The sequence below is a fragment of the Vanessa atalanta genome, chromosome 18 (genome assembly GCF_905147765.1).
Source record: "Vanessa atalanta chromosome 18, ilVanAtal1.2, whole genome shotgun sequence".
NCBI lineage: Eukaryota > Metazoa > Arthropoda > Insecta > Lepidoptera > Nymphalidae > Vanessa > Vanessa atalanta.
The window spans coordinates 4112449-4136959 of NC_061888.1; the positions used below are offsets into that span (position 1 = coordinate 4112449).

Consider the following 24511-nt stretch of genomic DNA (forward strand, 5'->3'; position numbering starts at 1 on the left):
TTTTTTTAATCTGTTTAATCGAGTTCAATTTACAAAACAAAACATCTTCATTTCCTTATAACTTTATAAATGAGCGTAGCAGCTCAAAGAAACACGACATTACCATAATAAAATAAACCGGCTTGTCTGCCAAATATCAAACTTATTTCAATAATAACATTTGAAGGAATATGCAACTGGGTTTACGGTCCATCAGCCTTCCGTTCGAGTCTTTCGCATAAGTGAATTGGCTGATTCTTGAAATATACATATTCCAGTATGAAATCTCTCCGATGGAACTCGACTGCGGATTTTATTGCTCGAGTTTTCTCCGAGGCTTGCCAGTTCTACCCTCGTGATAAATTATGTTGTTTTCGCCGATCTAGCTGTTTGCTCCCGCTTGCGGTTGATCTATAGAACTGAAGTAGATACGAGCTATTACTGAAGCTACAAACATCGGTGGCGCCTCTTGTGTTTATGTCTCTCACCAATGGAATCAAGGTCGGGATATAAATTGTAATCCCTTCTTTATTTTGATGCTATTACTGAATTATTGCCTTTAAATACGTTACTTCAGCCGTTTAGATGTCGGTAAGCATTTCTGAAGACTTGATAAAAGCAGTTTTAATTTATAAATCTAAATGCAAATTTGAACAGACGCTAAGTTTTCCTTATGATAATATCATGGAGCAGTTTTACAAGATATTAAACTGAAACTTCCGACATGTATGAACATAAATATAAATTATACGTAATTACTTTTATTCTCAATATTAAATGTATTTGCTTTTATTTTTAATCGATAGATAAATAAGTTGTTATGTAATTAATACAAGAAGGTTTAAATACTTTTCTATTTTAATAATTGAATTATTTGGGAGAAAGTTGACTTAGACAAATGGGCTTTGATGTCTCGAACTTTAATATCGTTTTGACAAAAGCGCCGGATCTATAATTAAACGGTTGTGTTTAATTAAATACAGCTTGACATTTTAAAGGAGGACATGCGTATAATTATAATCGACCACAAATATCATTAGGGCAACACTCGAGATTGCAGGTCGCGCGTGGAAGCGAGACAGTTAGGATTAACTACTGTTGAGTGACAGAGATGGATATAGGGATTGCCCTCATTTAAAAACTACTAACGCATTGTTTGTCGCGTCGACAAACTAACTGACGGACGCCAACGTAATGTTGATTTGTCAGTTATCAGCAAATCTATGCATTAGAGCGTATTTAATAAAAATGTATATAAAAATAATATGAATAAACACATATTTATTCAAATTGGATGTCTTATGTATTTTTTTTATTTCATTACTAATCATTTAATTAACAAAATATACTTTCAATAGAACCGGCAAGTACAATACAATACAAATCCTCTTTATTTAACACAAATGCTACTTAAACATAAAATACCTACAAGCAAAGAAAGATGTTTAAGAGACGGCCCTATCTCTAAGACAGTGATTTATTCTAGGCAAACTTAAGGTAGAAAAATAAAATTAAGTAATTACTGTAATTATCAATAATCTCGAATATAAGATATAGCCACGTGAAATTTGTAGAAAAACTTTTTACCGTTAAAAAAAGGCTAACTAAGTACGTATTATCGATTCTAAGATAGGCTACTTTAATTAGTCAACCCGTTGAAAATGTTAGATTTTAGACCACACATTTAAATAATGTAATAGACGTTTTTTGGATTGTATAAACGTGGCGCGTAGCATTCCTTGTGCGATGCAATGGGTAGTACTAATTGTCGAACATTACAATAAATATAAAATGTAATAACATAACTGTATCTTATACAATATATGTATATTTAAATAAAGAAATAAAATAAGCTTCTTTCTATTTTTAATACAGTCTGTATTAAAGTGAATAGATTTGCTTAAATAATGTCATCGAGTCCAACACCCCCATTTAATTTCCCGACATCTCCGAAGCCCCTGAATTCTTCCGAAATTTTCCTCATTACACAAAGTAGGGCAGAGCTCGAACTTCTCACTCGACGGATTAATCCTTTCAAAGTCGGTATAAAACAGACTAAAGGAAAGAAGACGCACGCGTATCCGTCATAACCTGTGAGACAAGTTGGATTCGCCGAAGAATATATTAAAACTTTATCAAAGCTGAAACTTCTATTTCCTTTCAGCGCTCGGATGTGTTGGAAGTCATCCTCAGGGGTGAAACTCCGAGATGGGGCAATGCCAAAGATCTATCTATAAAGTTAGAGGAATTAATCAAGAGTCGTACAGAATGAAATATGCATTCGAAACTAGCAACAAAATTTTAAAACTATTTTCTTTAAAAATGTTTTGACAAAACGGCACAAAAATTATTTGAAATAAAAATATTTTATTCAAATACTAGTTATAGGCAGATCGAAAAGTGACCATTGTAGTTTACCAGTCATCTCAAACAATGGGGAAAAATAAAGAAAAAATAAATAAAAATTGAATGGAATGTATAATCAAAGCAGAAATACAAGCAACAGCGCGGCCACGCCGAGCGAAATGTTTGATTGATGAGAGTCAAACTTTATAGCGTTTTGTAATCGACTCCGCTCTGATGTCTGAAACGTGTGTGTTTGTGATAGCCGCTTGAATGATTAATTGTTTGAAACGTAAATCTTAAACCCTAAGAGTTTTACCGCAAAATTCCACTTATTTTTGTTACTTGAAATTCAACTTCATTGTAAAATTATGAATAATGAACCACATCGAATATAACGAGATATTTTCATCGTAATTACCAGATAGTATAGAAGTATGCTTTTAATATTACTCGCTGATAAAGCAGCGTATTTATTAAACAGAACATGCACATCTGAAAGCTAATGGAATAGATTTGATTCGTACTGAAAATTTAATAAACGCTGTAGAATTTGCTTGAACTGTTCAAAATTACCAAGTCATAATTATTCAAAACCGACAAACGAGCAAACAAACGACACATGTAGGTTAATAGGTCTGGGAACAAGCCTTCGTCACCTCCCTAATCATACACTCGGTTGATTCTCAAAAGGCAAAAGGAGCCCAGAAAACTCAACTGCCTCAAACCGATGGTTTAATTAAAGCAAATAATTATTTGTCGAGCCCTTGCATTAATTCGGAATCGCTGGATTTTAATTTGCTCTGCCTGTCACAAATATCTGTTCATATCGTTTTCAATTTAATTAACATTTACGTAACATCGTGACTCATGAATAACAAATAATTGTCCGATTGAAAACAAAAGCCATCGACGCAGACGTTAAAAACGTGGAGATAAAGAAGATCAAAGTAACGTTGTTTATTTAATTTCATTCGTTTCCTTTAGAAAGTACAGTCGTGGTCTTATCGGGCTGGAATGAATATGAAGAACGCACAAATGAAAAACAAGACATTGCGTGAAATAAATGTAATAGGACAGCGGATTTCGCTTCACAGTAAAAATCCTTTTAGTGGAGACAGAGGGATCTCGCGCATGAATTCTCGATGCCACCAAAACAATACCTAGCAAAAAGAAAACGAATGGACCTTTTAAAACTCTAGTGACGTCACCTGAACGAATTAAGTTTTTTGTCCTTGTCATACTCGATGCCAGGCGCAACCCTCTTCCTCGAACAGTAGGGAGGCAATTGACCTATTTTCGGAGGGCGTGCAATAATTTCACGAAGGATTACCTAGCTTCCACTACTGATCTATGCCTTTGCACATCTTACAATAATCGACTCATTTCAATTTACGGTTCTTTAATTGATTTTCCCAAATCATATAAATATTTAAGGATTATTATTCATTCACACAATACAGTTTTATGAATGTTAAGCGCACCATATAATTGTAAATTATTGTGTATATTGTGTGTATTCCAAATGTTTCTACTTGTCCCATGTTTTAGTAATGAAATTAAACATTTTAGCAACCAATACATTTTTACAAAACCCCTGAAGTACAAAGAATATAAGTATAAGGACGAGAAAGCATTATTTTTAAAACCATTTAAATATTTTTGCAACGAATAGCTATAAGGTTAAAAATAAAACCGTAAACAATAATGGCTTACCTCCAACCGTGCATCACGCTCACGACAGCAATAGGCCGACCAATAGAGTAAACAAATTGATGCTTTTGGCCACAGATATATATATATATATACATTTTCTGGACATAGTATTGTATATCGTTCATAAGCTCACTTAAAAAATAAATAAAACTTATTTTGAAAAGGGAACATTTTTTTAAATAGAATTAAAGATAGTGACGCCGTTGGCAATAGTAGCCAGCTCTCTTATTAAAGGGTTTGAAGATTAATTTAAAACTGCATTGAATTCTGAAAACTTCTGCAACATACAAATTTTGGCGTAGATTTTTTTTTAAATTAAATACTTACAATGTAAAGGAAGATGAATCTGTTAACGTTACGAATTCCCAACAAGTGCGGATTTGATGGTATAAATATATAATGCTTGCTTTCGACACTTATAAAATGATTTATTTGTAATTTATATTTTAGAGCGTAAAAACATAATCATAATGTTTTGCTTAAGAATTACTCTTTTATAATCAAGTAAATCATAATTTACAGAGTACAGAAACAATATTAAGTGCAGTAATTAAATAATATTAGTTACTACATATAGTAATTATAAAGAATATTTTCTGAATATAAATAAGTATCCACTAACAGTATTGGAGCAGCATGGCGGAATAAACGCCAATCTTTTTCTCTAAATTAGAATATGCCGTAGCCTAACAGTGAAATATTTACAAACTATGTACTTTACAGTAAAATAGTTAATAAATAAACTACATATTCCAGTCAGCGGTTTATTCCTATGAATGTTTTGGAAGTTACATAAAAATTGTTAAATCTTAAGAAGAAATCTTTGGACATCAAAGGAGAAAGTTATATTGCTTACGAAGGTTCCACAAATATGAACTTCGTATATAAAAGGTAACCATGTCGCACGGCAAAGTCAACTGGGCCGAAGAGACACGCACGAACGATCCTGTATCCAATTTGAACCGGCAACCAACTGAATACCCTACCTGGTTTATTCGTTAATTTCGACATTTATTTACTATCGTACAAATAAACATACTAGCGGAAATAATATTTTACCATAAATCTGAAATTATCGTCGTTTTCTATGTAATAATTATTATTAAATAAATCAAATATTAAATATGTTACGTATATGTTATAGCATGATTGAAACGACTATTCGTTTATTACGAATGGTACATTGTGTTTTTTATATAAATAGGCAATTTTAATTAAATTTTAGAAACATTAAACTAACTTAACGAATATTATAAGCTTAAGAAATGTTATAGTTTCATTGTAAATTCATTCTCTTCATAAATTTTCTCATTTAAAAAAACTCTGTAATTGTATAAAACTACACAATACGAATAAACTTAAAGCTCACAATTGAACATGATTGATAAAAATCTACTACTAAGTGAAATTGATTATAAAAATTATAAAATCTAAAGTATTATACTGTTTTTTAAATATTTACAAATTCTATAATAATTTTCTTATAGAATGGCACTGCGGATTTTGTTACTAATTTTTTTTTTTCAAAAATTTTTCAAAAATACAGTTATTCAAAATCGTAGAGGTAGTTTTCCAAATATCGGTAACAATATTTTCTGTTTGCATTTGTTGCACACATACATTCATCGTCCATTATAATTTCCGTGCCTTTGAAAGTGTAATAGACAAAAGTTTTACTCAATGAAATGAAATAATTCCCAGGCGGTAGTCATACGAACAACCTCGACGTCGAAAGCAGGAACTCATTAACGTTTAACTTTCCTAAACCAAAACGCGACACGTGCCTTCAGAATCACAGTATTGACGGCAACGCTACATCCGTTACATTATTGACAAAGTCCGCAAAAAATGGCGCTCTATGAACGCCAGCTGCCTTTGCACCAACTAATAAATCTTTCCAAGCAATAATGGCGGATCTCTTTTTACTAAATCCAGTGTGCGTACGTGTTGTGGTTCGGCTAATGCGTTGTATTATCCTCGTTTATAAATCATTCAGGTCGATACCACGCTTTCAGCTTACCGATTTTATGGTTAAACTTATTAGAGACGAACAACCGATTTTAACAATGAAAAAATATATGCCAATACAGCTTGCTCCATATTTCATTACAGGGAACGTGTAACGCCGCCGTACGTGGTTATTTGTGATTTCAATTTCCTCTTTCTTGCTTTACGGTATTGATAAGGCTTTTTGCAATTCTGAATATATTTTCTTTCATTTTGACCCAACCTGGAAACTCAGCCCACCTAAAGATTTGTGGATTTATAAGATAGTTACGTATTTTACGCAGCGGCTTTTGAAACTAGGACAAAACGTAGAAGTAACATTATCAAAATCAAAGATTTAAAGTCGACAGATGGCAGTGTCAACACAGAAAATATTATATAGAAGCGATTTGCAACGGATTGCGTAATGGACATTTATCATTTAGGTAGATGAAACAAACGTCTCGCAGCAACAACATAAATCATTCGGCTCGTCCTCCCTAGCTCTGATTCATCGGAGACGCTAAGCGAAACACGCATTAATAAAAACATTGAAACATTAATATTTTGCAATCTAATAGTTCGTGACGATCATTTAACATTAACTTAATGTCTTGACTAGTTTTCTGTGAGTGATATGTTCGGGTTCATAGCAGATATAATTTTGACATAACTTTTAATAAAATAATGAATCATGAAATAATCTCGTTTCTTTGTTATATTTTAAATTTACGGAAATCTTAATAATAGTAATTTATTCATCGAATTACATTTTCAAATTACTATTTGATTAACTCAATTTTTAAAAATATTTACAGAAATTTGTAGCTCAAGTATTATTATGATTATTATTTGTATCACGGTAAGACGTAACCAGAATACTTAATTTCGCTCCTTTCCTTAAAGAAGTGCCAGAGCTTATATTGTACACAAGAGATATTACAATTTTAATCGTGTTACCAGCTCATTGTATAGTTAAAAGTTATAACTGTTTATGATATCTTATATATGTATTATGACATATTACGACAAAAAAATTGAATCATTTAAATGTATTTTATATAATTACTCATATGTTATTAAAGTAAGTACTTTTTCTAGGTCATATTTTGTTAATTAATTATTTCCCACTGTAAGATTTTATACAAGATCACCGGTCTATCTTTTGTCGGGTTTAGGGAACAACAAGAGTCGTAACCATAGTAAATAATAATTTTAAAGATGAAATATTTCACAGTCAATACGTATCTACCATTTAGTTACCAACAAATCTATAGCAGACCAGTCGATTTGGTGATTCGTCCTTTTCATAATGGGAGCCGTAGTCTTTCCGAGATGTACGTTCTGCATTCCTCGAAAAAATTTCAACCACGTCAACCAAATAAAAAAAAATATCTGCATAAGAGATATTCAAGTGCACACACTTGTGCACTGTGCACCACAACAACTCTTACACAGTATTTATTCTTTCACTTGTGTTTTGAAATTTTTTGGCCATATCTTTAAATAATCCGCTATAAGATTAATTGTATAATCACACATTATCTTATTACTAATACTAAATAATTTCAACCTCGATATTAGTATAAAAGTTAAATTAAATACAATAATAGAAATGATATCCTCAGAACTTAATAAACTCAAACAAAGTATTGAACTTGTCTTACAATTAATTGATTTGCGAGATAAAATCGATGAAGTCCTTCAAAGTTACTTAATAATAAAGTTTTCATTTACAAATATTAGCAACATCTTGCTTGCGATATTACTTAATATTACTGAACATTCCGTGGTTATATTTATCATTGTGACTATGAAGGGATATGAGCAAATATAATTGGACTGACGATAAGAGATCTTTAATACTTTAAGGTACTAAAAATTATATTTTTTACTGAATCTAGTATTGAGGTTGCGCTTTTCATGTGCCTAATTTGTGTTTATAATTAATCTCGTGCTTGTTGATGAAGGGAACCTACATGTGTCATACGAACATATGAAACGTGTTTATTTACCAACCCGCACTGGACAAGTGAAGCTTCTTCCTTCTCTTCTCCAAAAGTAGGAGAAGCCTTACCAAATCAGAGGGGCATTAGCAAGCTGTTACTTACTTGTCATTTTGAAGTTACTGAATGTTACTGAATTTGTATGTCAGGTTTTATAAATCTATTCATTAGAAGTTATAGGTTTAATTATGTGTTATTTGGAAGAATAAGGATATGGAGGTGTATTTATTCACGATTATATCATACCTTGAAATTTTTTTTCTTACACAAAATTTGATTTCGATATATGACATTTTTCTCTGTTTTTATGAGCCACGGTGACATTTGAATCGTATGTGCACATAAAGTATTTTCAATTAGCTCGTGTAACAAGCTATTTTCCTTATAAATGACACAAATACTATCAACCATTATTCTGTTATTTAGCAATAATTTGTTTACTAATATGCCAAAATTATCTTCTAATAATAAAGGTAAAATTTCTTGCACGTGAAATTCAAGAGTGTTTGTAAAATATTTTTTTTATTTTTGGGAAGGCACTCGAGCAAATAGGTCGCTTGGCGGTAAGTGATCACCGTCGCCAAGGGAATTAATATGATATGCCCCTAATGCCTTTGAGTTAGTAAGTCTGACTCCCCCTTCTATCCCGTATATAGCAAGACAAAAGTATAAATGTTTGGCGGTAGAATAAATGATAAGTAGGCCCCAAGGTGCCGAAACATCAAATGAAAGTTAGCGTATTCATTCAAAGAATATAATTTAATAAAAATAAAATGTATACATATGTCAAAGATGACGTTTCTTGTATAGATATATATTTGCTTGTCGGTTTCGTCTATGAGTAGTCTAGACGTTCTCATTTCCATATGTTTAGAGCCCATAGTTTGTCACGAAACTGTCTTGACCAGTACCAACTGTGCCAATTCTCCGCGGCTCGCGTTGTATTAATTATGTGTCTGGAAACATCATTAGTTCACACTAGAGACTATTGTAACAGCTGTATACCGCTAGATATGTATCTTCATTAACAGACAAATTGAATTAAAGATAGAAAATAGCACTATTACACATCGGTCGTAATTAAATGTCATTTGTTTTTGGTTTCAAAAAGACCCCAATTTCTTGCACAACAAACAAACATTTGCACAAAAGAAAATATTGTTGACCCTATGTCGAAACAAGCCTTCATTCGCTCGGCAAGGAAAAATTTCCTCGTAATGCGAGCACGGACTGAAAGACGAATCAGAGGCGCGAACCACTCGCAATAGCCGTTTTATGGAGGAAACAAGTGCTTGCTCATTTTAATATTTCCAACTTCCCTCGACCATGGCGTCATTAAGCGACCTAGAAAGAAAGCGTTCCCAGTTAAAGTGGGCCGACGGGGATCCCCCTCAAAATATCTCGAGTCCATTGTTATATTTTCAGAACCACCCCAACGCTTTTCACTGCATACCATGTTTTCAGAACCGTTATATTTACGTTATATTTAAAGCGATTTATGCGACGTTGATCAGTCGAAATTTTGTTTTGACAAAAAAGAAAATATCTCGTACATTAATGTACTTTAAGATATTCCCTAGCGAAAAGAACATGCGGATTTGGAAAAAATCATTCCCTTCGTCTACGCAGCGGGATTTGAACCATAAATCAGAGACGTGTCAAACTACGTCGAAGTAGATATAAATTACAGCCATAGTGGCAGTCTCATTTAAAATTCGTGAAAAACTTCGGGATTCCTGTTCAGAAATTATTGAGTCCAGTCCACTGGAAACCACCTGCTTAGTATGCAAAGTATTATGAACTTTGTAGAAAAATTAAATTACGAACGGGTATAGCCGCGTTATGTACGAAAACTTCATAATGGTTCAATATACTTGTATTTGTTTTTTATTTTGCATTATTAAAAGTAATTTTTTGAGTTTATTTTTTGAGACATTTTTAAATGTGATTTTTAGTGTTGACACTATTAATAAAACTTTTTCATTACGATTTAAAAAACACGCTTATGGAAATATAATTTTTTAACTTCCCTTACATTAAATAAATGTTTCGTAATTACATTTGGTTCCTTCAACATTTAAATAATAAAAAACAACAAATTAATTTTCAAATATTTCTAAATTGTTTTAGCTGTTATGTTATTAACTTTTATTTAAAATATATTATATTATTTAAAATGTATAATTGGACATCACGAAAATCGTTGAACCCGACAATGAAATAAAACTCACAAGTCATAACAAATTTCCACCGCTGGCTATAAAATAGTTTTACGACACCAAAATCTAGTTACGTTTAGAAACATTTCACGCTTTGATAAAAGGAGAAAATGAAAGCGTTTTATACTACACCGCACTGCGCCAAGTTAGCAAGTTTCACGTATCTTAAAGGACTTCTAAGAATTGTATCTGTGTCTAGCACTTGTATTTACTCCTATATGTAACATAACCTATAAAAAACTATAAACTAATATCGAAAGCAAATTTTAATATTCTGGTCTAGAGGCCTACAAAGTTTCGCTCTAATATAAAGGAATCCGATTATTGAGACGGTTATTGACGTATCTATTAATATATATAAAAATAACCTCTAAATGTTCCACAGCTCAAAAAGAGCATATATCACCATGCTGCATCAGTTTGCCTTGGTAACGCACGCATGCAGATGTCCTGACGATTTTCTTCACCAACGAGCACGAGAAAATTTATAAACATCAATTGAAATTTAAATTAAGCACTCAAATCAAATCAAAATATAATTTATTCTAGTAGGCTTTTACAAGCACTTTTGAATCGTCATTTAACAAAGTATTAAAGTAAAGCTACCACCGATTCGGAATGTAGGTGCTACCGAGAAGAACCGGCAAGAAACTCAGTAGTTACTCTTTTTAAACATATAAAAATACAGTCATGTTAGTTAAATATAATTATATATGTCTATAACATCTCCTGTCTAGAAGTCAAGAGCTCTTGAAAGCATTAACATGTCGCATTATCATAGCGATTTAACACTTTCAAGGACATTATACTAGGCACAATAGCTTAGTAATTGATAAGACATCTGCTGGCCTTTATCGTCCCAAATGTTCACATTATTGAAATAAAAAACCGTATTACTCATCGAAGAAAAAATCAACATAAAATTACTTGAACACTTAATAAAACAAATTGAAATCAAATCAAATACCAAACAAAAAATCTCCTTTTTTTATAGTCGGTTAAAATTGCCCCGTATTTCGGATACACATTTTTACTTACTATAGGTAATTTACTTAAAATGCTCTATACGATGGTCCACATATTCATTGAAGTTTCAAAGACTTGAGTCATCGAGGTTGCTTGCATAGCCCAATAAAATTTAACGGGGCATCTGTCCACTTATTACAAGCGTACTACGAAAGTAATAAATCTTTGACGATATTTTGAAGCTGAAATAGACGGAATACGTTGCATTATTCATAAAACTTGTACATTATCTTAGACAGAAACGAAAACTTTATTCAATTGAAATATGTAATAACATAATACAGTATATAAATAAAAGTACAAAAATTATATATATTACAAGCTAAAGAAAGACACAAAGACAGATCTATGTTTATTTAAGGTATAAAACATGATATAATCAATAATCTACTATTAAGAACAGAAATTTTGAACATCTTTGTTCTTTAATGACGTATGCGTAACGTGAATATGCGTTAATATTCGTTTCGAAATATTATAAAGTCATATGTTTTTAAGACAAGAATTTTAAAAGATTTCCGTCCGAAAACCAAACTAAAGTAAAATAAAGAACTACGATAAAAATAGAATCTTAATATTTCCGTTGATTATTATAGTCCAGAGTCGAATTTGTTATTTAAAAAAAGATTTATTCATATATTCCAATTCGGTTCTACAATACTCGGTCTCAACTTAACTGATAATATGGCAGAAATAAACTTATTACTAGTAGTCACTTGGTGGTACGCCTTTGTGCAAGTTCGTCTGTGTAGGTACCACTCATCAGATATTCTACCGCCAAACAGCGATGCTTGGTATTGCTGTGTTCCGGTTTGAAGAGTAAGTGAACTGTTGTAAATATAGGCACAAGCGACATCACATCTTGGCTCCCAAGGTTGGTGGCGCATTGGCAATGTAAGGAATTGTTAACTTTTCTGGCAGCACCAATGTCTATGGGACGTGGTGACCACTTAGGTGGACCTTTTGCCCGTTCGCCAACGAAAAGATTATGAAAATCGCTTGAAATTATTGTGTGCTAAAACTGCAGCATCAAGAGCCTTAATTTGAAAAAAAATCCTCGAATGAATGTATAGATTGTTTACAATAGAAACGGCACGTACGATCATTTTATAAAATTACACAGAAACGTGTGACGAATCCAGCGTGTCTATTTTCGTCGTGAATAAATTTTTTCACAACCTTGACTTGCATTTAAAATTAACAAATGACAGATTTTTTTGTACCTACTTCTTTTACAGTAATGAAGCAACATACAGTATTCACATTGGAATATTTTTCACCTATAGCAAGGCCGAGAGCCGAGGTGGCGCTGTGGTGAACATGTGAATATTATCCGAAGATTGCGGGTTCAAGCTCGAATAAGCACTACGTAAAAACACATCTTAATTAATATTTTCAATGAGGCATACTTGCAGTGAACATAACAATAGAGATGACCACAAACAATGATACAAAAAAATAAATTACATAACGTTATAAGTTAAAGTAGAATTAGTTTAAGTTTAAAGAAATCAATTATACTGTATTTATAGTATACTAGTTGTCGCCCGCGACTTCGTTTTAAATGTAATGGATAAAAAAGTATAGCCTATGTCTTTCCTTGAGGTTCAAACTTACTTTATAGCAAATTTCATCAAATTCGGCTTAGTGGTTTGGCTGTGAAAGACCGACAGACAGAGTTACTTTCGCATTTATAATATTAGTATAGTATCCGCCTGCGACTTGACTCCCGTATGATGGGTGAAGAGGGGCATGTGGTAGGTATCCTGTGTCTCTTTTTGTAATCCGGTCAACGTGAATGCTTTTATAATATCAATTAGATTTTGACAAGTAGCTTTAACAAAATTATATCACACTATAAATTTACTGCCCATCATGTTTAGTTACATGATTGCATAATAGAGACCTTGTAATTAATACTATTTGCGTTAATTTTTAATCTATTTTGATACGGAATGCGAATGTTCTTTAAATAATATTTGAAACTGCGAAAAAGTGACAGGCATACGCGGCATTGTATGATAAAGTATTGTTTAAATTAACAATTACATTTCATATTTACTAAAGCTTTATAACAAACGCTTTCTATTGTATCTTTTATAACCCTTGATCGGGTACGCAATTTTATTTTTATGTTTTTAAGATATGAATTTATACGAAATTAATTTTATATCTACAATTTATGATCTATATATTTTAAGGTTCCAATCGATATTTCTTACCACACTATTTCTAAGCTACAAAATTACTGAAACAAGTAATTGTTGCAATATAGATAGCCTAATTTATAAAAGAAATGTATAATTGATAATAAATAAAATAATTATATCAAAATAATAAGAAAATTCTATTAATTCACGACGGTTTCAATGTATAGTACCTCGATTGATTATATTGGCACACCACTACATCTGGATAACATTTTCGATCTTAAATTCTTCACGATTTTATATAAGATTCATTTTCTATTCTGTCTGTAAGTAATCGTACATCTCGTGCTTATAGAATACACATGAAATGACTAACTTTGCTTCTGATTTATATAACCACAGAACCTTACCGTGTCCGTGGTTAACAAGTTTGAATTTTGACAATTGAACGAACGCCATTAAACCGAAACTACAGATAAGAAATAAATATTATATTCTATATGTGTGTACGTCATCGCCGTACCGTGTGTTCTAATTTTGATTTGTCAATCGATAAAATCAAATAACAAAATTAACTCATGTATTCGATTTCCTAATGTCACATTTTAAATATTCATTGACGATTACTAAATAAAAAAAATTGTGAAATCACTATTCTAAATCACATTTGTTGTGTATTTATCGTAACAATATTTAGGTTTATTATATTATTAATTATCGAAATGATAAATTAGTATATTCATGGTTGAGAACTGTTACCACTCGAGGTACCTCTGGGTGAATTTATTAGGTGAATGGAAATTAGGGTATAGTAATTTACCTATACTATATAATTAAGTTCTACGATTAATATTCAAAAGTTTGACATAATTCCCTTAGTTTTGTCAATCAACATACATACATACGTTAAAAACTAAGGACATAAGAAATTTGACACCAGAAGTTCGTTTACAAGAAAAATTCCGGTTTTCATTCTTCGGTTTATACAGCGATCGACCATCGATCATCGATCGATGGATGCAATCAATGTATTATATGAATATAAAATCACAAAATAATTTTCAGAAAATATGTCGATATTGTTTTCGAATTTATATCGTAAAAGTATAAATATTTATGGAGTCTCATTACAGTAATTCATTATATAATGTTCAAATTTCCGCAATAGTACATCAAAGACAGTTGTAATCCATTTATTGTGGCGAATGTACAAAGAAATGTTCCACTCCCGAGACAATAGAAGGTCAGTATGCATCATGTCAATAGTATTCGCCTTGGCAGTAACGCTAGTCAGAAAGATTTGGCTCATCGACAACTGTGCGCGCGGCGTCGTGACTAAAATATTCATTCCGATGACAAATTTAAAATATATTGTTTTCAGGACTCCGTGATGCTGTTTATCGAGTGCACAAATAAAAAAATATAAAATAAAAATACACTTAATGTAAAAGTGATGTCTATTAATGTCCTACTGATTAAGTCTGCCATTTTTTTTTTTTTTTTCAAGGAGCGGTTTGTCTCCTTACACCTACTACGCTTTTCCAGTGCGACTCAGTAGGTGGGCGATTTACAAACGACACGTGCAGATACTTTCCTTCACTGCTGAATATTGGATAAATTAAATAAATACAAATTAAATAGTAGAGCTTCATAACTGTGTATAGGAGACACCTAATCTATTATTGTATAACCAAGTATTATTTTGTAATAATGAAAGTGGACTGATCCAGTGTTACATGTAGTAGCCCGTTGAGTTTCTTTTACCGGTTCTTCTTAAATCAGGCATTTACTTTTATGAACTGATAGTAATTCTTACTTTGATTATAAATAAGTAAGTGTAATATATCTATATTGAATAAAGATATTCGAATTTACACCATTTACTCTAAGCGCGTAGGACGTACCTAATACTCTAATTCCTATTGTCATGGCCTCGTTGACTATATAACGAATGGTTAATATTTCTCACGGTGTCAATGTTTATAAGCGGTGGTGACCACTTACCATCATGTAAAAATAATCAAAGAATGAAGACATCAAGAAGTGAAGGTCCTATATATAAAGTAGATGTGTTTTAATCTCGTTTTTAGTGATGACGAAATTTGATACCACCGTTCGTCGTTGATATCATTGCGTTTTAAATCTATAGAATAAATATTACTTCTAAACTATGCAATCGCTTTATAAATATGTAGTCGCGCTGTGTATAACTATCGATATAAATTAGATTCCAAATAAGATTAAAGTAATAAGATTTGTTTTTTAAATAAATTTAAATCGAAAGTCATTTTCAAACACAAACAATTGACAAACTATATACCTTATATATAAAAAAAAGTACTAAAACTGTGTTTATACATTCATTTAATGTATTCAAATCAGTCTCGTTTGTAGAATTCTAATTTTAGACAAATTTCTACGTTTTGAGAATCGCTGAGTTTTTAGAAAGACTGCGTATACATTTTCTTTGATTTTTCTTTTATCTCTTGCATTTATTTACAATAAATTATGCTATCGAATTTAAATATATTCTATTCGTTATTAGAAATAACTGTTTCAGTTTTTTATTAAATATTGTTAACTATATCTTATATAAAATACTAGAAATAAAGAACTACGTTTCAAGTTATTAATTTATTTAATTTAGTTGTACTTTGCAAATGGTCACTCTGAGTTAGTCTATGGTCTTTGATAGTGTGAAATAGGTATTGGATAGAAGGTTAACTTATTCTCATACCTTTTTATATATAGTATTTAAGAATTTCCCAAAGTATTTAAATACAATGAAAGTTACAATTTAAGCCCCAGTTATCTTCACTAATTATATATGAAAATATATATATATATATATATATCTTACATAAATTGTTTATTACGAACGCTTTGCCTTTCCATTACACTCGACTTCAATTTCTAATTTATATATAAACTCTAAAATTATAAAGAATTACACAGAAAAGTATTTTCATAATACTTTTTCTTTTACTCGGCTTAGAATTATTTTTTTAAAATTGCACCATCGAATTTACCATCGAGTTTCGAAATCGAGCTGTCAGTAAAGACCCTCACACCTGATCCAGTTGTCTTCGTTATACGAACTGTTTATTATCTAAATAACGTGCTAGGAACATTTTTGTATTCAGGTCTTGGGTGGCATGGTTTTAGCTTTTATATAAACTCTAATATGGTAATGTACACTTACACACATTATACACAATAAATATTTTCATAATTTTTCGATTATATAAAAAAAAAACGTGTAATTTGAAATTTTTAAATAGCAGTACATTATAATTTTAGAATGTTTTTGCTTGCGCTACTAATGCGCGCCGCCTCTATGAATGTGTCATTTCCATCTTTATCGCTAACCTACTTACACATATTTAATTAAAATACACTAACGAATATTGTGAGTTAACGTGGTTTTTTTTGGAATAGAGTTTTTTACATTTGCTATTATTCAAAATTAAAAAATATAAACCATAAATGAATTATACAAAAATATTAACTTATAAACTGTACTATACTTTAAAAAAATATATTATAGTTTATTTATATAATATATGCTCATACATATTCCTGTTACTAAATACCTTGTGTATTGTATTAATCATTAACTGGAAAGATTTTGTAATAATATTAAATTTATTTAAATAAAACATCCGTATAAAAATTTTTTGGGATTTTTTATATTCTGTGGGACAAGGCTTATTATTAATAATCCTATTCCTGATTATACATATTTCCCCTATCAATTATATATTAGTATATATAACTAAGTACTTTTGTAACAAAGACTTTTTCACGTGTATACTATACATTAAAATGAATTGACGGTAGACAATTAACTAGAAAATCCATTTATTTCGTGACGAAATAATTTACGAGCGCGTTGAGTGCTTCTCTAAACAGTTTATGAGGTGGTACTAATGTTACGACTTTTTTATGAAACTGTTAAGACATTGAAAAACGTTCAGGTAATAAGACTGAACCAAAGTACTGTTTAACCTAAATCATTAAAAATAAGTATCCTTATTAATGATCTCATTAATTCTTAAGCTATACATGTACTATACTTATATATAAACATTTCATAGGCCTTTGTATAGTATTTATTTTTATTTTTATTTTGGAACGTTTCAAATTTAAATGTACTTTAAACATTCGAGATATTTATAATTATGTATTTTTATCATAGAGTTTTCCTCTATTGGTTGTTTATAAATTAAAAAAAAAGAAACTCAACTAATTACATCTAAGTCTGACTTAACAATATTGTAATTTAAAAAAAATAAATATTATCTTAAATGAGTTATTAATATTTGTGAAATGTTAATGTTTATTAGATTAATTATTAAAATAATGTTTTAATTCCATATAAATTAGTTAATATTAATTTTAAAAAAAAATGAAAAATGTAAACTTCGATAGTTAGACATCCAAGTCACGGGATGTCCTAGTCACGTTATTCAGGATAAAATATATTATTTATATTTAAATTATAATAATTTCTCTTTTCGAACATTTTTTTTTTTCATTTTGTATTTGTTTTAAGATTAAATAATATAGCAGATAGAATTAAGCTTATTTTAAAAATGTAACATGGGCATACGTGACATGTGCATAACAATGTACACATCCCGTGGAAAGTATGAATAAGAAATGCCTTACCTCGATCTCGTTTGTGCCGCACTTCTCGTCACCTGAGCGTATCACTAATGTCCCAGAAAATCCACCATTTCTCTAATGACAAGCAGTTCCAAAGGGCAATTTACCCTCTGAATGGTAATGCTCCAAGTTTTAGCATCAGTCTGTTTATTGTATTCACAACCCAAGGGAAATTACAGATCAAAAGTTCTTAGCGTTACATACACAACCTTTTATCTTTTCAACGTTAAAAGACAGTAAAACGTGAACTACAAGAGCTCTCTCTACGGACATTTATTCTTAATCGTATTTGTATAAATATATTAATATAACTTTTAATTAATTCACAACTTACAGAGTATTACAACCAATTATTTAACGATAAGTCCATTGGCCATGAAAGGAACGCACTCCACTAATTATCACAACCACGATAGCTCTACATCAGTCTAAGATCAACTGCTTAACAGAAAAAATATCTTTCGCTACATAGCTCTCACTCGATAATTTTAAACTACATTTAACTAACCGTTATTCACAACACTGTAAGAGGTAAACATTGAATACTTCCAGATATTTACATTCTGTTAACTTTTCGGAATTAACACATCAATTCACTTCGTCACGCGGAACACACATCTCGGTAAATGGTCATATTTTACAAAGAGTTTATTTGATTATTGTTTTTGGCACTGTCGAGTTTATGTTCCCCACGTGAAGTTTGACGCGGTCAACGGGACGCGAGAGTTTCATCCACTGAACATGCCGCTATACTTTGTCTATTTATAAATAGTTATATCTATCGTGTAATGTGACGGCCCGTTTACTAAACGCGATAAGCCGCCGTAGTTCGGAGGACGGCGATGAATGTCAGGTAATGTCGGAACTGTCAGTGAAACTGTGTTTTCAGTTTTCGGGTACGACGTGTGTGCCGTACTGTTTGTGCTGTGTTACTAGAGGCACGCGTTCTACACTGCAACTCCTGAAAGGCGAAACCTGTTGAAATAGGACGGTTTAATGCGTGCGAAAAAGATAGCAATACGTTTCGCGGCACCGCGCCAAGTTTCAGGCGCTTATTTTGCTACGAGCACGTGTGTGCGTGAAAAGCTGCGTGCCTACGAGCAGTGAATCGGTGTTAGTGAGTTGTGGAAAACTCTCTTAGGGTGTTTTCATAAGCGTGCAAATTTTCTCGCTTTTTATGAAAGCTTTCATAAAAATATCTTCATATTAATTGTATGACATTGTCTCTGAATTATCTTTTAAATAAAATTTTATTTGTATACAATATATTTAAGAAGCTACAATACAATAAACATTTTGTCTTTTACTCATGCAAAAATGTTGTATTACTAAAAAATATATTTATTCTAAATAAATAAAATAGTTTACTCTGCCATAACTTTCGTGAATAAATAATAATTGTTATTTTTGTTATTACTAAAGTAAAGACTTGTTGTGGTAACAATTATAGTATTTCAATAAAATAAAGAGATGACATTCCTCAAAAGTGCCTAACAATAACTAGGTTTAAGAATCGAAGGTGTTGTAGTAAGAATTAATCAATTGAAAGTGGTTCGAGACCAATATAAACAAAGGATCACACAGACGCGTGGAGTGATGAAACGGCACGCACGTCGTAAGCTGTAGGCCTTTACACGAGAGCTGAAACGAGACGACACTACGCAAGTGCGCACGCAGAAGTTCAATACCCCCACGCCACCACACTCACACCCGTAGATCAGGCGACCGCCTCTGACAGCGATGTAACGACGTACCCTTCATTATAATGGGAATCAATCGGCAAATTCGGACTAACGGCACACGCATTGCAATACCCGATCGATATATTTTTCACCTTAATTTAGAAAGTCTTTGAATTCAATAAATCATGCTTTGTGTGTTTTTCTTTATAAATTAATTCATTCATTCAAAAAAAAAATAAAAAAAAATGATAAAAATTTTAAATATTCAAAATAATTAATTATCATTCGGTTGAAAGATTCAGCAATAGTCTGTATCACGTACGATACCGATATATAAAAGTTATATTTGTGAGTGCGATTTGATTAGATCTTTTTGTCCTTTCGCCAGAGTGGAAACACTTCAAATAGACCCGTGTCCTTTAAGAAGCTTACAGCATACTCTAGCATGTAAGCTTTAAACTCTTCACTTGAGATCAACTATCCTTTGAAGTACATAATCTTATTTAGTGACTCTTTGCTGTTATAAGATTCATCAATAATAAATAATGTACTCCTGGAACGAATTAAGGCCATCGGCTCTTAACAAAGAACTTTACACAGGAGAATATTATAGTGCACACATATGTGGGGACTGTGATAAACAAATTTGTGCGCCAAAATATGTTCACTGTCTATTCTATCACTCTGATTATCCGATTGTATTGTAAATCCGACAATACCGGGAAGAATTTAAGCGGAATAGTACTCAGACTCATTTAACTATTCAACCCTATACTTTTGACTTATCTGACCGGATATTTGAATCCTGAACCTCGGGATCTACTGTATTAAAAACTATCCAAACACCATTGATGCAGTTAACGTATAATAAATAACTTATATATTTTTAAAACGAGCAATAATCAGAAAATCTGTTAATTTACTATGTTATTTAATTAGTAAAATTAAAAAAAAAACATGAATTTTTAGCAGATTCTTCTAGAACTGTTATATTTTTTTTAATTTAATACTTTTACAAGTTATTGAAATCTGAGGTGTTCCAATAGTTAGAACAATTGATACTTGATAATTTTTTTATATGCTTAATTTATGTTTACAATAATAAATCTCGTGCTCGGCAGTAAAGGAATACATTGCGAGATAACTTACTTATAACCTTCTACTCAAATGGAGAGCCTAAACGCATCAGTGAGATTTACAAGCAGATAATTTCTTACACTTTTCATAAACAAGAATTTAATTTTGTTGGAATAATAAAATCTCTTTGCACGTCTACCTAGTTTCCGTTTGTTTGTGTTTTAAAGATATTAGATATCCCAATTATAACTTCACGGCTTAATTAAATCTTGTAAGATATTTTGACGCTAAGACAAAGCTTAGACATTAAAGAAGCTTTATTCATTCCGTTTTTAAACTTTAAAGCGTTCTTTAAAACTTCGATAATAACTTTTGCATGAATATAATATAAAAAATACGTATATTCTATGTTTAGGGTATGTGCAGTTTAACGCTATTGAGTAACACATATTTAAACAGACACTTTTGCATTATTGTTATTAACATAGAATATTTTGAAATAAAGCTTTATATATAAATAGAATAAGGTAGAAAAACTCTAACCCCACTTAAAAGGAGTAGTCTGTCAATTAATTTATCATCATTTTATTTACCCATTTCTGTGAACATCGAATTAATATAAAACGGTAAAAAAATTAAGAAAAGTACTTACGCTTCGTCAGCGGAATTCATGACTGTAGAACAAAGATGCTTATTTGTCTTATGATGGAGTTAGAAGATAATTATTATTAAACAACATTATTATTAGCGTCATTATAAATTCAATTTAATTAATGATAAACATGTAACGGGGCCTTATTAGATCAATAGGTATATATAACAAATATAACTCAAAAAGTAACGAAGAAAATGTCTGTGAAGAAATTTAATGGAATAACATAAAGTAATAGTTTTAGTTATAAGTTTTGCAATGACAAAGTATTGTAGGATATAAATTTGCGAACGACTAGAGTGAACATGAAAAAACGCCACCTCGTTCCAGGTTACGGGAACAGATTTCCTTCCGACCGCGTAAATCATCCACACAAAGGCGTAAATGAGAAAAAGCTGCAATTTATTTCGCTGCTCAAAGTACCGCGGTTTGCAGCGACACGCTAATCCATACATATTATCGTGAAACTGTAACGAGACTATATCTTGCCAACGGTCTTTTTATTTGTTTTTAGCTTTTGATATTTTATTTCAGAATACTATTTTTAAGGGTTGTTTGACAATTATATATTATGAGAATTTGAATATTGTATTTTACTGACTGTCAAAAATCTCCCGCTGGTTCAGAAATAAATGATCAGCTTTTAATAGTTTATAATATTTTTAATTATAACGATTTTCATGAAATAGTTAATGAACGTTGTTGAAAATTTAAAATGGATTACATTTTCAACAACGGCAAATTCAAATGAAAAGTGCACATATATAATAAACTTTAATTGTTCAACTTGAAACTAACAAATTTAAATTATTTGAAAATTATTTAAATTATTGTACTACTTTAATTGTTGCTCAACTAATTACCAAAGCGTCTTTGTGCCTAAAAAAATATAAAAAAGTTCTGAGTTATAGGTCTGTTCACTTAAACTTATACGTGAAATAACAAATACAATTTAATTTGTATATTTTTGTGTTGTATTTGTTCTTACATTAGTTATCTCACTTAAGAACGAGCGCCGCTTCTGCTAACGCACGTCGAAAATTTAGTGTTGAGGAGCGCACCTTGATCAGTGAATAGATCCATAACTATCGTTGAATTTAATACAGGATACATAGATACGTTTAACTGTATATATATAGGTCAAAGCTAAAAACGCGTTAAAAAGAATTGGTGGCCAACTCTTGGCTACTAAGTACAGTGCTTTCACGCACACTTACACAATAATATAGCCCTTTTGTTTTACTTATTTTGTAGTGTGTCACGGACAGATCATGATACAAATATATCGTAGACTCTTTTCAAGCTTCTTTTAAGTTAAACCTTTTCAGATAGAGTGGATTATTTTTTTATACACAATATCCTTTCGAAGAATTGATTATTGTATGCGTAAATATAACGTAAATATATTTTTTAAACTAGCTATTTAGGCCTCTTAAATTATTTTGTAAACAATTTTCTAATACGACGGACTCATCATATATTATATGTTGGTGGTACTTTATAAGAGTCAAATAATCATTTATATTTATAAATGGATAAATATTTAAAACAAATAAAAGCCCATCCACCTGTCGTTGTTTTGGTCCTGTGATTTCAAAATCCGATACAAGGATGATAATTTCGCCATTTCACCAGATTTCTTATATTGGTATAGAATATATTATTTTATATTGATGATTCCTATGTATTTCGTAAAACATATAATTTTCACAGAACAAATCTCGAAGTTAAATCTTTATTTAATAGTAGATAGTGACTTGAAGAATTCCCTAATAAATTATGAATATAAAAATATAAATAAAATTATCAACAACCAATGGCGTCCACCGTGTACAACAGAAATGGCATCATTGAGATTTATTTTTCATACAATGTAGGTAACGTATACACTGCTTAGAAATTGCTTTTTTTTTATAATGAGTTCTTTGACTGATAAAACTGTTAAATTAAAATATTAATAAGTTTATAAAAAGTCGTGAGGATCCCACTGGACTGTCTTCACTAGGTTGGCGGACATATATTATAAAAATAATATGTGTCATGTATATGATCAGGCACCTTCAGATTTCCTCACGATGTTTAACTGCCGCACAGAGTGAATCACAACGAGATGAATTACAAATACAAATTAAGCATATATTAACTCATTGGTACTTTCCCGGATATAAACTCACGATTTCCAGGTAGGATCCCACAGTTAGGAACCATTGGGTTATTTCTACCAAATAATAAACATAATCAAAACCGAAGATCTACCTCGATTAGCAAAGTTTATAATTATGTTTTGACTTCGAGTATTTTCGATTTGGGATCTTGTCCAAATAGTTCTCATTAAACCAAAATAGACTAAGAGTAATGATCATTAAAAGTATTACTGCTTTTCTTACAAGCGACAGTTGACATAAAGATGTTAATGTTTTGTTGCAGTTATATTTTGTTCAATTAAAATTAATAACAGACCATGATATGAGTCTTAACAAGGATCGTGGATACAAATCCAAGAAAATACCACTGAGTTTTTTTGTACTTAATGTGTGCTTATAAAACATCTCGTGCACCTTGATAACATCGTGAGAAAATCTGCACGTGACGTGTCGGACGAAATTCTAGTGCATGTGCTCGTAGATCCACTGACTGGCATTAAATAAGCGTGGTGGAATAAGCTCCAAGTTGTATTGTACGAGTTGTATGATATACTATTATAATTATAATATAGATATATTATATTGAAAGTAATATTATTAAGATTATGTCTCCATCAGTTTAAAATTGATAAGCGGAGTGAATTAATTGTGTTCCACTTAAACAAATCATTATTATAAAACTGTTACTGCGCTGCCATCGTCGGGCGTACCGTGACGTTACATAGATTTTAACTTCTCTTAATAAATTGTCTTAAGCGATTTTTACAATCAGAGTGTTAGATCCTGTAAAAGCGCTTTTAAAAAAAAATATACCAACAAGTAAACAAACTCTCACCTTATTGTATTAAAATATCTCCCAAACA

At 31.1% G+C, this 24511-nt stretch overlaps 1 protein-coding gene across 3 annotated transcripts in view; it reads right to left on the reverse strand.

The window, feature by feature from the left end:
- Nucleotides 1-19019, reverse strand: part of LOC125071082 (zinc finger protein 541) — a 243853-nt gene extending 224834 nt beyond the window's left edge. For all 3 annotated transcript variants that reach the window (XM_047681174.1, XM_047681173.1, XM_047681171.1), the window contains exon 1: nucleotides 18097-19019. The gene's annotated coding sequence lies outside the window, so the exon portion shown is untranslated. The remainder of the gene's footprint in view (nucleotides 1-18096) is intronic.
- Nucleotides 19020-24511: the final 5492 nt, after the last annotated feature.